This window comes from Bactrocera dorsalis, unplaced genomic scaffold (genome assembly GCF_023373825.1).
Source record: "Bactrocera dorsalis isolate Fly_Bdor unplaced genomic scaffold, ASM2337382v1 BdCtg049, whole genome shotgun sequence".
Taxonomy (NCBI): Eukaryota; Metazoa; Arthropoda; class Insecta; order Diptera; family Tephritidae; genus Bactrocera; species Bactrocera dorsalis.
The window spans coordinates 12,921-30,685 of NW_026038100.1; the positions used below are offsets into that span (position 1 = coordinate 12,921).

Genomic DNA, 17,765 nt, shown 5'->3' on the forward strand with positions numbered 1-17,765 from the left:
TAATTAGCATAAATATGTATAGTTCATATTTTTACGCAACTTGGTATAGATTGCTAAGTGTATATGTACTAAAAAATGGAATCTACACCTTATTATAAGATTGTGAAATTTTTCCAAATACACTGTCGTTATGGCTATATGACAACTCCATTAACCTCAAAACGGTTAATTAGCATAAATATGTATAGTTCATATTTTTACGCAACTTGGTATAGATTGCTTAGTGCATCTGTACTAAAAAATCGATTCTGCACCTTAATATGAGATTGTGAAATTTTTCCAAATACACTGTCGTTATGGCTATATGACAACTCCAATAACCTCAAAACGGTTAATTAGCATAAATATGTATAGTTCATATTTTTACGCAACTTGGTATAGATTGCTTAGTGCATCTGTACTAAAAAATCGATTCTACACCTTAATATAAGATTGTGAAATTTTTCCAAATACACTGTCGTTATGGCTATATGTAAACTCCAATAACCTCAAAACGGTTAATTAGCATAAATATGTATAGTTCATATTTTTACGCAACTTGGTATAGATTGCTTAGTGCATATGTACTAAAAAATGGATTCTACACCTTAATATAAGATTGTGTAATTTTTCCAAATACACTGTCGTTACGGCTATATGACATCTCCAAAAACCTCAAAACAGCTAATTAGCATAAATATGTACAGTTCATATTTTTACGCAACTTGGTATAGATTGCTTAGTGCATATGTACTAAAAAATCGATTCTACACCTTAATATAAGATTGTGAAATTTTTCCAAACGCACTGTCGTTATGGCTATATGACAACTCCAATAACCTCAAAACGGTTAATTAGCATAAATATGTATAGTTCATATTTTTACGCAACTTGGTATCGGTTACTTAGTGCATATGTACTAAAAAATGGATTCTACACCTTAATATAAGATTGTGAAATTTTTCCAAATACACTGTCGTTATGGCTATATGACAACTCCAATAACCTCAAAAGGATTAATTAGCATAAATGTGCATAGTTCATATTTTTACGCAACTTGGTATAGATTGCTTAGTGCATATGTACTAAAAAATCGATTCTACACCTTAATATAAGATTGTGAAATTTTTCCAAATACACTGTCGTTATGGCTATATGACAAATCCAATAACCTCAAAACAGCTAATTAGCATAAATATGTATAGTTCATATTTTTACGCAACTTGGTATCGATTGCTTAATGTATATGTACTAAAAAATCGATTCTACACCTTAATATAAGATTGTGAAATTTTTCCAAATACACTGTCGTTATGGCTATATGACATCTCCAATAACCTCAAAACGGCTAATTAGCATAAATATGTATAGTTCATATTTTTACGCAACTTGGTATCGATTGCTTAATGTATATGTACTAAAAAATGGTTTCTACACCTTAATATAAGATTGTGTAATTTTTCCAAATACACTGTCGTTACGGCTATATGACATCTCCAAAAACCTCAAAACGGTTAATTAGCATAAATATGTATAGTTCATATTTTTACGCAACTTGGTATCGATTGCTTAGTGCATCTGTACTAAAAAATCGATTCTACACCTTAATATAAGATTGTGAAATTTTTCCAAATACACTGTCGTTACGGCTATATGACATCTCCAATAACCTCAAAACTGCTAATTAGCATAAATATGTAAAGTTCATATTTTTACGCTACTTGGTATCGATTGCTTAGTGCAACTGTACTAAAAAATCGATTCTGCACCTTTATATGAGATTGTGAAATTTTTCCAAATACACTGTCGTTATGGCTATATGTAAACTCCAATAACCTCAAAACGGTTAATTAGCATAAATATGTATAGTTCATATTTTTACGCAACTTGGTATCGATTGCTTAGTGCATATGTACTAAAAAATCGATTCTACACCTTAATATAAGATTGTGAAATTTTTCCAAATACACTGTCGTTATGGCTATATGTAAACTCCAATAACCTCAAAACGGTTAATTAGCATAAATATGTATAGTTCATATTTTTACGCAACTTGGTATAGATTGCTTAGTGCATATGTACTAAAAAATCGATTCTACACCTTAATATAAGATTGTGAAATTTTTCCAAATACACTGTCGTTACGGCTATATGATAACTCCAATAACCTTAAAACGGTTAATTAGCATAAATATGTATAGTTCATATTTTAACGCAAATTGGTTTCGATCGCTTAATGTATATGTACTAAAAAATGGATTCTACACCTTAATATAAGATTGTGAAATTTTTCCAAATACACTGTCGTTATGGCTATATGACATATCCAATAACCTCAAAACACCTAATTAGCATAAATATGTATAGTTCATATTTTTACGCAACTTGGTATCGATTGCTTAGTGCATCTGTACTAAAAAATCGATTCTACACCTTAATATAAGATTGTGAAATTTTTCCAAATACACTGTCGTTACGGCTATATGACATCTCCAAAAACCTCAAAACGGTTAATTAGCATAAATATGTATAGTTCATATTTTTACGCAACTTGGTATCGATTGCTTAATGTATATGTACTAAAAAATCGATTCTACACCTTAATATAAGATTGTGAAATTTTTCCAAATACACTGTCGTTATGGCTATATGACATCTCCAATAACCTCAAAACGGTTAATTAGCATAAATATGTATAGTTCATATTTTTACGCAGCTTGGTATCGATTGCTTAATGTATATGTACTAAAAAATCGATTCTACACCTTAATATAAGATTGTGAAATTTTTCCAAATACACTGTCGTTATGGCTATATGACAACTCCAATAACCTCAAAACGGTTAATTAGCATAAATATGTATAGTTCATATTTTTACGCAACTTGGTATAGATTGCTTAGTGCATCTGTACTAAAAAATCGATTCTACACCTTAATATAAGATTGTGAAATTTTTCCAAATACACTGTCGTTATGGCTATATGACATCTCCAATAACCTCAAAACAGCTAATTAGCATAAATATGTATAGTTCATATTTTTACGCAAATTGGTATCGATTGCTTAATGTATATGTACTAAAAAATCGATTCTACACCTTAATATAAGATTGTGAAATTTTTCCAAATACACTGTCGTTATGGCTATATGACATCTCCAATAACCTCAAAACGGCTAATTAGCATAAATATGTATAGTTCATATTTTTACGCAAATTGGTATAGATTGCTTAATGTATATGTACTAAAAAATGGATTCTACACCTTAATATAAGATTGTGAAATTTTTCCAAATACACTGTCGTTACGGCTATATGACATCTCCAATAACCTCAAAACGGTTAATTAGCATAAATATGTATAGTTAATATTTTTACGCAACTTGGTATCGATTGCTTAATGTATATGTACTAAAAAATGGATTCTACACCTTAATATAAGATTGTGAAATTTTTCCAAATACACTGTCGTTACGGCTATATGACATCTCCAATAACCTCAAAACAGCTAATTAGCATAAATATGTACAGTTCATATTTTTACGCAACTTGGTATAGATTGCTTAGTGCATATGTACTAAAAAATCGATTCTACACCTTAATATAAGATTGTGAAATTTTTCCAAATACACTGTCGTTATGGCTATATGACAACTCCAATAACCTCAAAACGGTTAATTAGCATAAATATGTATAGTTCATATTTTTACGCAACTTGGTATAGATTGCTAAGTGCATATGTACTAAAAAATGGATTCTACACCTTAATATAAGATTGTGAAATTTTTCCAAACGCACTGTCGTTATGGCTATATGACATTTCCAATAACCTCAAAAGGGTTAATTAGCATAAATATGTTTAGTTCATATTTTTACGCAACTTGGTATCGGTTACTTAGTGCATATGTACTAAAAAATCGATTCTACATCTAAATATAAGATTGTGAAATTTTTCCAAATACACTGCGTTACGGCTATATGCCATCTCCAATAACCTCAAAACAGCTAATTAGCATAAATATATATAGTTCATATTTTTACGCAGCTTGGGATAGATTGCTTAGTGCATCTGTACTAAAAAATCGATTCTACATCTAAATATAAGATTGTGAAATTTTTCCAAATACACTGTCGTTACGGCTATATGACATCTCCAATAACCTCAAAACGGTTAATTAGCATAAATATGTATAGTTCATATTTTTACGCAACTTGGTATAGATTGCTTAGTGCATATGTACTAAAAAATCGATTCTACACCTTAATATAAGATTGTGAAATTTTTCCAAATACACTGTCGTTACGGCTATATGACATCTCCAATAACCTCAAAACAGCTAATTAGCATAAATATGTATAGTTCATATTTTTACGCAACTTGGTATCGATTGCTTAGTGCATATGTACTAAAAAATGGATTCTACACCTTAATATAAGATTGTGAAATTTTTCCAAATACACTGTCGTTATGGATATATGACAACTCCAATAACCTCAAAACGGTTAATTAGCATAAATATGTATAATTCATATTTTTACGCAACTTGGTATCGAGTGCTTAATGTATATGTACTAAAAAATCGATTCTACACCTTAATATAAGATTGTGAAATTTTTCCAAATACACTGTCGTTACAGCTATATGACATCTCCAATAACCTCAAAACAGCTAATTAGCATAAATATGTACAGTTCATATTTTTACGCAACTTGGTATCGATTGCTTAGTGCATATGTACTAAAAAATGGATTCTACACCTTAATATAAGATTGTGAAATTTTTCCAAATACACTGTCGTTATGGATATATGACAACTCCAATAACCTCAAAACGGTTAATTAGCATAAATATATATAATTCATATTTTTACGCAACTTGGTATAGATTGCTTAGTGCATCTGTACTAAAAAATCGATTCTACACCTTAATATAAGATTGTGTAATTTTTCCAAATACACTGTCGTTACGGCTATATGACATCTCCAAAAACCTCAAAACAGCTAATTAGCATAATTATGTATAGTTCATATTTTTACGCAACTTGGTATAGATTGCTTAGTGCATATGTACTTAAAAAATCGATTCTACACCTTAATATAAGATTGTGTAATTTTTCCAAATACACTGTCGTTATGGCTATATGACAACTCCAATAACCTCAAAACGGTTAATTAGCATAAATATGTATAGTTCATATTTTTACGAAACTTTGTATAGATTGCTTAGTGCATATGTACTAAAAAATCGATTCTACACCTTAATATAAGATTGTGAAATTTTTCCAAATACACTGTCGTTACAGCTATATGACATCTCCAATAACCTCAAAACAGCTAATTAGCATAAATATGTACAGTTCATATTTTTACGCAACTTGGCATCGATTGCTTAGTGCATATGTACTAAAAAATGGATTCTACACCTTAATATAAGATTGTGAAATTTTTCCAAATACACTGTCGTTATGGATATATGACAACTCCAATAACCTCAAAACGGTTAATTAGCATAAATATGTATAATTCATATTTTTACGCAACTTGGTATCGAGTGCTTAATGTATATGTACTACAAAATCGATTCTACACCTTAATATAAGATTGTGAAATTTTTCCAAATACACTGTCGTTATGGCTATATGACATCTCCAATAACCTCGAAACATCTAATTAGCATAAATATGTACAGTTCATATTTTTACGCAACTTGGTATCGAGTGCTTAATGTATATGTACTTAAAAAATCGATTCTACACCTTAATATAAGATTGTGTAATTTTTCCAAATACACTGTCGTTATGGCTATATGACATCTCCAATAACCTCAAAACGGCTAATTAGCATAAATATGTATTGTTTAATCCAAACAAATACTCCTCTGCATTACTCCCACAAATTACAAAAAGTAATAGAGGCGTAATGTAGAGGAGTATAAACCGCCCCAACTTCACGCAACAGGCGAAAAAGAGGAACAAAGAAGACAACTTTCCCGCGCTTTTTGCCTTTAGGCATATTATTATCCCGCCAGCAGCAGCGATATAACACAATACATTGCGAACATATAAGCGACAACAAGTGAAGTACACAGTGAATACAAAACATAAGTGAATACGAAGAAAACATTCAGTGAAATTACACAAAGTGAACAATTACATATATCGGATTAATAGTACAAACACAAATAAATACAGCGGTGACAATTCCTATTCAAGTGGACAAACACTGGAGAAACCATCAAACCGGCACGTTCAATCAACAACAACAACACAGGATATAAAGTCGCAGCAGGTTACAATAATTTACTAAACTAACATAGATTTACATATATGTATAAAGTAACACAATTAGTTATTGTTAATAACACATGCACACACCCATATACATATTTATATATACACGATTAAATCAGCATTTTTTATAACGTTTGAACTCCAATTAATCGTCTTTTTAATTACTCGAAATCGGCCCCATACGTCGACATACCCCGACATTTTTGGTCCTATAGAGCCGCGATAATTAAAAGAAAAAGACTTCGTGGGAATTTTATCAACAACATCATCGTTGGAGTTCCAGACCCAAACCAAAAATCAAAAGAGTGCACCCAACAAACAAAAACTCTATACGCTGAAGCAACAAACACCCATCAAGTAAAACAAAAAAACAAAAAAGAACCGAAATTAGTAAAGCGGAAAAACTGTAAGTGCGGCCCATATTTTTTCTATACAATAATATAAAGTGCAAATCATATTTGTTAAAAAACAATACCCAATTTCCAAATTGTGTCCTTAAGCACAGTTAACCCTCGTCGAGACCAACGGGTCTGGCCAGGCATATTTTGTTTTTAAATGTTATTTAAATATATTTAGAGTGTAGCAAACGACTTGCGCTTCTAGGTAGCTTCCTAGAATTTTATTGTCTATAGAATTCAGAAAAAAAAATTCAAGGATATCGTATCGAAAAGGACGAAAAAAGGATATTATAATATTACACCTTAGTCGAGACCAATGGTGCTTGGCTAGACCCCATATGTTTTGTATGAAAATATATGAACTTTGGAATGTTTCTATCACTTCGCACGGTTAATTTATCTGTTTTCATGTTCATTACATGTCCAAATTGGTTTGTATGTTTATCTAGGTCAAATACTTTAGCCGCTAGAGCGTTTTAAAGGTTAAAAAAAAATGTATTTTTTCTCAAAATGTTAAATTTTTTGTGAACGCTATTGCGACGCCCCTGGTAGAGATAGAGGGAAGGTTGAGGGCTTCCCTGAAAGCCCCAGGGGCGAACTAACTCGCAAAATGGTTTTGATCTCCCCCGACCCCATACCTCCCCAACTGTGGTGAAACAAAGGGGGGGACATGGTGAAAACCCATTTTCGCTAATTGCCACGCTCCCGGTGGGGCCTTGGGGGCAATTGGGCCTTGGAATTATACATTTCCTGAAAGCTCTTTAAATTACCCAACCGGTGCAATTTATTTGACCAACCTAAGTCAAATACTTTAGCCGCTAGAGCGCTTTAAAAGGTTAAGAAAAAATGTATTTTTTCTCAAAATGTTACATTTTTTGTGAACGCTTTTGCTACGCCAAGCGTGAACAAAGCGGTCAATTTGATTTCAATCAAATTGAGAGGTGAGAAATTTCAAAAATCTATCTATATTGTACATATATGAGCGTAAATACAACACGTATTTCCATACAAATGTATGTAAACACATAGGGGCCTAGCCAAGCACCATTGGTCTCGACTAAGTGTATCAGACCGTTGGTCTCGACGAGGGTTAAGCATAATTTATTTGTTTTATTGGGTTGACAAAAATTTTATTTGCACTATTTAATTATATATACATACATACCCAAGAGAAGAAGTGCAATAATAAAACATATGCATATATTTTGCCGTCGGCTATTGCATTCTTCTCGTTGAACTCAAATTATAACGGGTGATTTTTTTGAGGTTAGGATTTTCATGCATTAGTATTTGACAGATCACGTGGGATTTCAGACATGGTGTCAAAGAGAAAGATGCTCAGTATGCTTTGACATTTCATCATGAATAGACTTACTAACGAGCAACGCTTGCAAATCATTGAATTTTATTACCAAAATCAGTGTTCGGTTCGAAATGTGTTTCGCGCTTTTTTATCGACAAATTTTGTTCAGCGATGAGGCTCATTTCTGGTTGAATGGCTACGTAAATAAGCAAAATTGCCGCATTTGGGGTGAAGAGCAACCAGAAGCCGTTCAAGAACTGCCCATGCATCCCGAAAAATGCACTGTTTGGTGTGGTTTGTACGCTGGTGGAATCATTGGACCGTATTTTTTCAAAGATGCTGTTGGACGCAACGTTACGGTGAATGGCGATCGCTATCGTTCGATGCTAACAAACTTTTTGTTGCCAAAAATGGAAGAACTGAACTTGGTTGACATGTGGTTTCAACAAGATGGCGCTACATGCCACACAGCTCGCGATTCTATGGCCATTTTGAGGGAAAACTTCGGACAACAATTCATCTCAAGAAATGGACCCGTAAGTTGGCCACCAAGATCATGCGATTTAACGCCTTTAGACTATTTTTTGTGGGGCTACGTCAAGTCTAAAGTCTACAGAAATAAGCCAGCAACTATTCCAGCTTTGGAAGACAACATTTCCGAAGAAATTCGGGCTATTCCGGCCGAAATGCTCGAAAAAGTTGCCCAAAATTGGACTTTCCGAATGGACCACCTAAGATGCAGCCGCGGTCAACATTTAAATGAAATTATCTTCGAAAAGTAAATGTCATGAACCAATCTAACGTTTCAAATAAAAAACCGATGAGATTTTGCAAATTTTATGCGTTTTTTTTTTTTAAAAAAGTTATCAAGCTCTTAAAAAATCACCCTTTATAAACAAAAAATACGAAGCAGTAATAAAATACCACTACTGCGTTAATTGCTTAGCCAGGTCGCACAAGACAGAAGGATGTACAAGCAAAAATAGATGTTCCGTTTGTCATGGGAAACATCATTCATCCCTACACGGACATCCGAGGCTATACCCGACCAACGATGCCAATGTTGTGGAGAAACATCCACTTGCAATAGAGACCCGACTACCATCCTTACTGGCTAAGCAGACCCTAGTACCCACATTGAAGATACGATTAAGATGCGATGGTGAATGGCATAAAGTTCGAGCCATTTTAAACCCTACCCTCAAAATCACGAATATAGCAGCTGAACTCGTCAAACACTTAAAACTGCCAATTACATACCTCAACACGTATCGTATTTGTAGCATACAAATCAGCTCAAATAATGACACAAAGTTTTCTCTGGAATGTAACGCAGTTATCACCCACAAGCTACCCAAAAAACCCTATGAGCGAGATCTAAGCGACGATGTGCAAATGCGCTTTGAACACTTGGTTCTCGTTGACCCTCAATTCCACAGCAACAGGGTGATAACGTTGGAGATTGGAGCAGATGTGTACCCTCAAATCATCAGAAATGGACTATTCAAACCCGATAATGGTACGGTGGTAGCGCAGAATACAGCATTTGGCTGGACCCTTACTGGCACCATCTAACCATAAGTATATTGCTGATAAATACTCAAAAAAAAATCTCAATTTTTTCAATACCCAATCAGTTACCCTATTAATACTCAATTATTTCGCAGATTCTGCAAGGTGGCCGGGATGTTTAATCCAAACAAATACTCCTCTGCATTACTCCCACAAATTACAAAAAGTAATAGAGGCGTAATGTAGAGGAGTATAAACCGCCCCAACTTCACGCAACAGGCGTAAAAGGAGGAACAAAGAAGACAACTTTCCCGCGCTTTTTGCCTTTAGGCATATTATTATCCCGCCAGCAGCAGCGATATAACACAATACATAGCGAACATATAAGCGACAACAAGTGAAGTACACAGTGAATACAAAACATAAGTGAGTACGAAGAAAACATTCAGTGAAATTACACAAAGTGAACAATTACATATATCGGATTAATAGTACAAACACAAATAAATACAGCGGTGGCAATTCCTATTCAAGTGGACAAAAACTGGAGAAACCATCAAACCGGCACGTTCAATCAACAACAACAACACAGGATATAAAGTCGCAGCAGGTTACAATAATTTACTAAACTAACATAGATTTACATATATGTATAAAGTAACACAATTAGTTATTGTTAATAACACATACATACACCCATATACATTAGGGTGATTCAAAAAAAAATTTTTTTGTTTTTTTTGATTGGTACTCGGAAAAATGGGTTCCTAGAGACCTCTGAGAAAGCCTCTCCAAATATGAGTTTTTAATTGTACCGGGAAGGTCCTCCGCCTAACGGGTTTCTATTTTTTCTTATTATCAGATAGAAAAATTTATATCTCGCTTCCAACTACTTGAAAAAATATATTGTTAATTAGGTTTTGTAGGAAATTGAATGCTCTAAAATATGGTCTCTCATGATTTTTTCGTAAACCCAACCGTTTAAAAGATATTAACAGTTAAAGTTTGATTATTTTGGTACAATTTTTTATTTCTTATTAATTTTATAACTCAATGAAAAAAAATTGTTATGAATAGGTTTTTAGAGAGGCTTTCTTAGAGGTGTCTAGGAACCTATTTTTAAGAGTACCAACCGAAAAACCGAAACCGAAAAAATTTTTTTTTTTTTGATCCACCCTAATATGCATTGATGTTTGACGATGAATATCTCGTAAACGCTTAACTTAATCGAAAAATCATGGTAGACCATTTTTATAGAGCAGTAAATTTCCTACAAAACCATGTGTTTCATCATTCATAATAATTTTTTTTCATTGAGTTATAAAATTAATAAGAAATAAAGAATTTTTCCAAAAATAGTCAAATTTCAACCGTTAATATCTTTTAAACGGTTAGGTTTACGAAAAAATCATAAGAGACCATATTTTAGAGCATTCAATTTCCTTCAAAACCTAATTAACAATATATTTTTTCAAGTAGTTGGAAGCGAGATATAAATTTTTCTATCTGATAATAAGAAAAAATTGAAAACCGTTAGGCGGAGGGCCTTCCCGTTACAATTAAAAACTCATATTTGGAGAGGCTTTCTTAGAGGTGTCTAGGAACCCATTTTTCCGAGTACCAATTAAAAAAAACAAAAAAAATTTTTTTTGAATCACCCTAATATACATATTTATATATACACGATTAAATCAGCATTTTTTATAACGTTTGAACTCCAATTAATCGTCTTTTTAATTACTCGAAATCGGCCCCATACGTCGACATACCCCGACATGTATAGTTCATATTTTTACGAAACTGGGTATCGATTGCTTAATGTATATGTACTACAAAATCGATTCTACACCTTAATATAAGATTGTGAAATTTTTCCAAATACACTGTCGTTACGGCTATATGATAACTCCAATAACCTTAAAACGGCTAATTTGCAAATAAATGTATAGTTTATATTTTTACGCATCTTGGTATAGATTGCTTAGTGCATCCGTACTAAAAAATCGATTCTGCACCTTAATATGAGATTGTGAAATTTTTCCAAATACACTGTCGTTATGGCTATGTGAGAACTCAAAATGGTTAATTAGCATAAATATGTATAGTTCATATTTTTACGCAACTTGGTATCGAGTGCTTAATGTATATGTACTACAAAATCGATTCTACACCTTAATATAAGATTGTGAAATTTTTCCAAATGCACTGTCGTTATGGCTATATGATGAATCCAATAACCTCAAAACAGCTAAATAGCATAAATATGTATAGTTCATATTTTTGCGCAACTTGGTATCGATTGCTTAGTGCATCTGTACTAAAAAATCGATTCTGCACCTTAATATGAGATTGTGAAATTTTTCCAAATACACTGTCGTTATGGCTATATGTAAACTCCAATAACCTCAAAACGGTTAATTAGCATAAATATGTATAGTTCATATTTTAACGCAACTTGGTATAGATTGCTTAGTGCATCTGTACTAAAAAATCGATTCTCCGCCTTAATATAAGATTGTGAAATTTTTCCAAATACACTGTCGTTACGGCTATATGATAACTCCAATAACCTTAAAACGGCTAATTTGCAAATAAATGTATAGTTTATATTTTTACGCATCTTGGTATAGATTGCTTAGTGCATCCGTACTAAAAAATGGATTCTACACCTTAATATAAGATTGTGTAATTTTTCCAAATACACTGTCGTTACGGCTATATGACATCTCCAAAAACCTCAAAACGGTTAATTAGCATAAATATGTATAGTTAATATTTTTACGCAACTTGGTATCGATTGATTAATGTATATGTACTAAAAAATGGATTCTACACCTTCATATAAGATTGTGAAATTTTACCAAATACACTGTCGTTACGGCTATATGACATCTCCAATAACCTCAAAACAGCTAATTAGCATAAATATGTATAGTTCATATTTTTACGCAACTTGGTATAGATTGCTTAGTGCATATGTACTTAAAAAATCGATTCTACACCTTAATATAAGATTGTGTAATTTTTCCAAATACACTGTCGTTACGGCTATATGACATCTCCAAAAACCTCAAAACAGCTAATTAGCATAAATATGTATAGTTCATATTTTTACGCAACTTGGTATCGGCTACTTAGTGCATATGTACTAAAAAATCGATTCTACGCCTTAATATAAGATTGTGAAATTTTTCCAAATACACTGTCGTTACGGCTATATGACATCTCCAATAACCTCAAAACGGTTAATTAGCATAAATATGTATAGTTCATATTTTTACGCAACTTGGTATCGATTGCTTAATGTATATGTACTAAAAAATGGATTCTACACCTTAATATAAGATTGTGAAATTTTTCCAAATACACTGTCGTTACGGCTATATGACATCTCCAATAACCTCAAAACAGCTAATTAGCATAAATATGTACAGTTCATATTTTTACGCAACTTGGTATCGATTGCTTAGTGCATCTGTACTAAAAAATCGATTCTGCACCTTAATATAAGATTGTGAAATTTTTCCAAATACACTGTCGTTATGGCTATATGACAACTCCAATAACCTCAAAACGGTTAATTAGCATAAATATGTATAGTTCATATTTTTACGCAACTTGGTATAGATTGCTTAGTGCATATGTACTAAAAAATCGATTCTACACCTTAATATAAGATTGTGAAATTTTTCCAAATACACTGTCGTTACGGCTATATGACAACTCCAATAACCTCAAAACAGCTAATTAGCATAAATATGTATAGTTCATATTTTTACGCAACTTGGTATAGATTGCTTAGTGCATATGTACTAAAAAATGGATTCTACACCTTAATATAAGATTGTGAAATTTTTCCAAATACACTGTCGTTACGGCTATATGACATCTCCAAAAACCTCAAAACGGTTAATTAGCATAAATATGTATAGTTCATATTTTTACGCAACTTGGTATCGATTGCTTAATGTATATGTACTAAAAAATGGATTCTACACCTTAATATAAGATTGTGAAATTTTTCCAAATACACTGTCGTTACGGCTATATGACATCTCCAATAACCTCAAAACAGCTAATTAGCATAAATATGTATAGTTCATATTTTTACGCAACTTGGTATCGATTGCTTAGTGCATATGTACTTAAAAAATCGATTCTACACCTTAATATAAGATTGTGTAATTTTTCCAAATACACTGTCGTTACGGCTATATGACATCTCCAAAAACCTCAAAACAGCTAATTAGCATAAATATGTATAGTTCATATTTTTACGCAACTTGGTATCGATTGCTTAGTGCATATGTACTAAAAAATCGATTCTACACCTTAATATAAGATTGTGAAATTTTTCCAAATACACTGTCGTTATGGCTATATGACAACTCCAATAACCTCAAAACGGTTAATTAGCATAAATATGTATAGTTCATATTTTTACGCAACTTGGTATAGATTGCTTAGTGCATATGTACTAAAAAATCGATTCTACACCTTAATATAAGATTGTGAAATTTTTCCAAATACACTGTCGTTACGGCTATATGACATCTCCAATAACCTCAAAACAGCTAATTAGCATAAATATGTATAGTTCATATTTTTACGCAACTTGGTATCGATTGCTTAGTGCATATGTACTAAAAAATGGATTCTACACCTTAATATAAGATTGTGAAATTTTTCCAAATACACTGTCGTTATGGCTATATGACAACTCCAATAACCTCAAAACGGTTAATTAGCATAAATATGTATAGTTCATATTTTTACGCAACTTGGTATCGATTGCTTAATGTATATGTACTAAAAAATCGATTCTACACCTTAATATAAGATTGTGAAATTTTTCCAAATACACTGTCGTTATGGCTATATGACATCTCCAATAACCTCAAAACAGCTAATTAGCATAAATATGTATAGTTCATATTTTTACGCAACTTGGTATCGATTGCTTAGTGCATATGTACTAAAAAATCGATTCTACACCTTAATATAAGATTGTGAAATTTTTCCAAATACACTGTCGTTATGGCTATATGACAACTCCAATAACCTCAAAACGGTTAATTAGCATAAATATGTATAGTTCATATTTTTACGCAACTTGGTATCGATTGCTTAGTGCATATGTACTAAAAAATCGATTCTACACCTTAATATAAGATTGTGAAATTTTTCCAAATACACTGTCGTTACGGCTATATGACATCTCCAAAAACCTCAAAACGGTTAATTAGCATAAATATGTATAGTTCATATTTTTACGCAACTTGGTATCGATTGCTTAGTGCATATGTACTAAAAAATCGATTCTACACCTTAATATAAGATTGTGAAATTTTTCCAAATACACTGTCGTTACGGCTATATGACATCTCCAATAACCTCAAAACAGCTAATTAGCATAAATATGTATAGTTCATATTTTTACGCAACTTGGTATCGATTGCTTAGTGCATATGTACTAAAAAATCGATTCTACACCTTAATATAAGATTGTGAAATTTTTCCAAATACACTGTCGTTACGGCTATATGACATCTCCAAAAACCTCAAAACAGCTAATTAGCATAAATATGTATAGTTCATATTTTTACGCAACTTGGTATCGGCTACTTAGTGCATATGTACTAAAAAATCGATTCTACACCTTAATATAAGATTGTGAAATTTTTCCAAATACACTGTCGTTACGGCTATATGACATCTCCAATAACCTCAAAACGGTTAATTAGCATAAATATGTATAGTTCATATTTTTACGCAACTTGGTATCGATTGCTTAATGTATATGTACTAAAAAATCGATTCTACACCTTAATATAAGATTGTGAAATTTTTCCAAATACACTGTCGTTACGGCTATATGACATCTCCAATAACCTCAAAACAGCTAATTAGCATAAATATGTATAGTTCATATTTTTACGCAACTTGGTATCGATTGCTTAGTGCATATGTACTAAAAAATCGATTCTACACCTTAATATAAGATTGTGAAATTTTTCCAAATACACTGTCGTTATGGCTATATGACAACTCCAATAACCTCAAAACGGTTAATTAGCATAAATATGTATAGTTCATATTTTTACGCAACTTGGTATCGATTGCTTAGTGCATATGTACTAAAAAATCGATTCTACACCTTAATATAAGATTGTGAAATTTTTCCAAATACACTGTCGTTACGGCTATATGACAACTCCAATAACCTCAAAACAGCTAATTAGCATAAATATGTATAGTTCATATTTTTACGCAACTTGGTATCGATTGCTTAGTGCATATGTACTAAAAAATCGATTCTACACCTTAATATAAGATTGTGAAATTTTTCCAAATACACTGTCGTTACGGCTATATGACATCTCCAAAAACCTCAAAACGGTTAATTAGCATAAATATGTATAGTTCATATTTTTACGCAACTTGGTATCGATTGCTTAATGTATATGTACTAAAAAATGGATTCTACACCTTAATATAAGATTGTGAAATTTTTCCAAATACACTGTCGTTACGGCTATATGACATCTCCAATAACCTCAAAACAGCTAATTAGCATAAATATGTATAGTTCATATTTTTACGCAACTTGGTATCGATTGCTTAGTGCATATGTACTTAAAAAATCGATTCTACACCTTAATATAAGATTGTGAAATTTTTCCAAATACACTGTCGTTACGGCTATATGACATCTCCAAAAACCTCAAAACAGCTAATTAGCATAAATATGTATAGTTCATATTTTTACGCAACTTGGTATAGATTGCTTAGTGCATATGTACTTAAAAAATCGATTCTACACCTTAATATAAGATTGTGTAATTTTTCCAAATACACTGTCGTTATGGCTATATGACAACTCCAATAACCTCAAAACGGTTAATTAGCATAAATATGTATAGTTCATATTTTTACGCAACTTGGTATAGATTGCTTAGTGCATATGTACTAAAAAATCGATTCTACACCTTAATATAAGATTGTGAAATTTTTCCAAATACACTGTCGTTACGGCTATATGACATCTCCAATAACCTCAAAACAGCTAATTAGCATAAATATGTACAGTTCATATTTTTACGCAACTTGGTATCGATTGCTTAGTGCATATGTACTAAAAAATGGATTCTACACCTTAATATAAGATTGTGAAATTTTTCCAAATACACTGTCGTTATGGCTATATGACAACTCCAATAACCTCAAAACGGTTAATTAGCATAAATATGTATAATTCATATTTTTACGCAACTTGGTATCGAGTGCTTAATGTATATGTACTACAAAATCGATTCTACACCTTAATATAAGATTGTGAAATTTTTCCAAATACACTGTCGTTATGGCTATATGACATCTCCAATAACCTCGAAACATCTAATTAGCATAAATATGTACAGTTCATATTTTTACGCAACTTGGTATCGAGTGCTTAATGTATATGTACTTAAAAAATCGATTCTACACCTTAATATAAGATTGTGTAATTTTTCCAAATACACTGTCGTTATGGCTATATGACATCTCCAATAACCTCAAAACGGCTAATTAGCATAAATATGTATTGTTTAATCCAAACAAATACTCCTCTGCATTACTCCCACAAATTACAAAAAGTAATAGAGGCGTAATGTAGAGGAGTATAAACCGCCCCAACTTCACGCAACAGGCGAAAAAGAGGAACAAAGAAGACAACTTTCCCGCGCTTTTTGCCTTTAGGCATATTATTATCCCGCCAGCAGCAGCGATATAACACAATACATTGCGAACATATAAGCGACAACAAGTGAAGTACACAGTGAATACAAAAACAGTGAAATTACACAAAGTGAACAATTACATATATCGGATTAATAGTACAAACACAAATAAATACAGCGGTGACAATTCCTATTCAAGTGGACAAACACTGGAGAAACCATCAAACCGGCACGTTCAATCAACAACAACAACACAGGATATAAAGTCGCAGCAGGTTACAATAATTTACTAAACTAACATAGATTTACATATATGTATAAAGTAACACAATTAGTTATTGTTAATAACACATGCACACACCCATATACATATTTATATATACACGATTAAATCAGCATTTTTTATAACGTTTGAACTCCAATTAATCGTCTTTTTAATTACTCGAAATCGGCCCCATACGTCGACATACCCCGACATTTTTGGTCCTATAGAGCCGCGATAATTAAAAGAAAAAAACTTCGTGGGAATTTTATCAACAACATCATCGTTGGAGTTCCAGACCC

General features: G+C 32.2%; 1 long non-coding RNA gene across 2 annotated transcripts in view; it reads right to left on the minus strand.

The window, feature by feature from the left end:
- Positions 1 to 269: 269 nt before the first annotated feature.
- The window catches only part of LOC125780025 (uncharacterized), a 64,471-nt gene continuing 46,975 nt past the window's right edge, over positions 270 to 17,765 (minus strand). The window contains exon 3 of one of the 2 annotated variants that reach the window (XR_007423523.1): positions 270 to 420. This is a non-coding gene — a long non-coding RNA (uncharacterized LOC125780025). Of the gene's footprint in view, positions 421 to 2,567; positions 2,911 to 17,765 lie in introns of those variants that run through there. The other variant, XR_007423522.1, reaches the window with a different exon arrangement.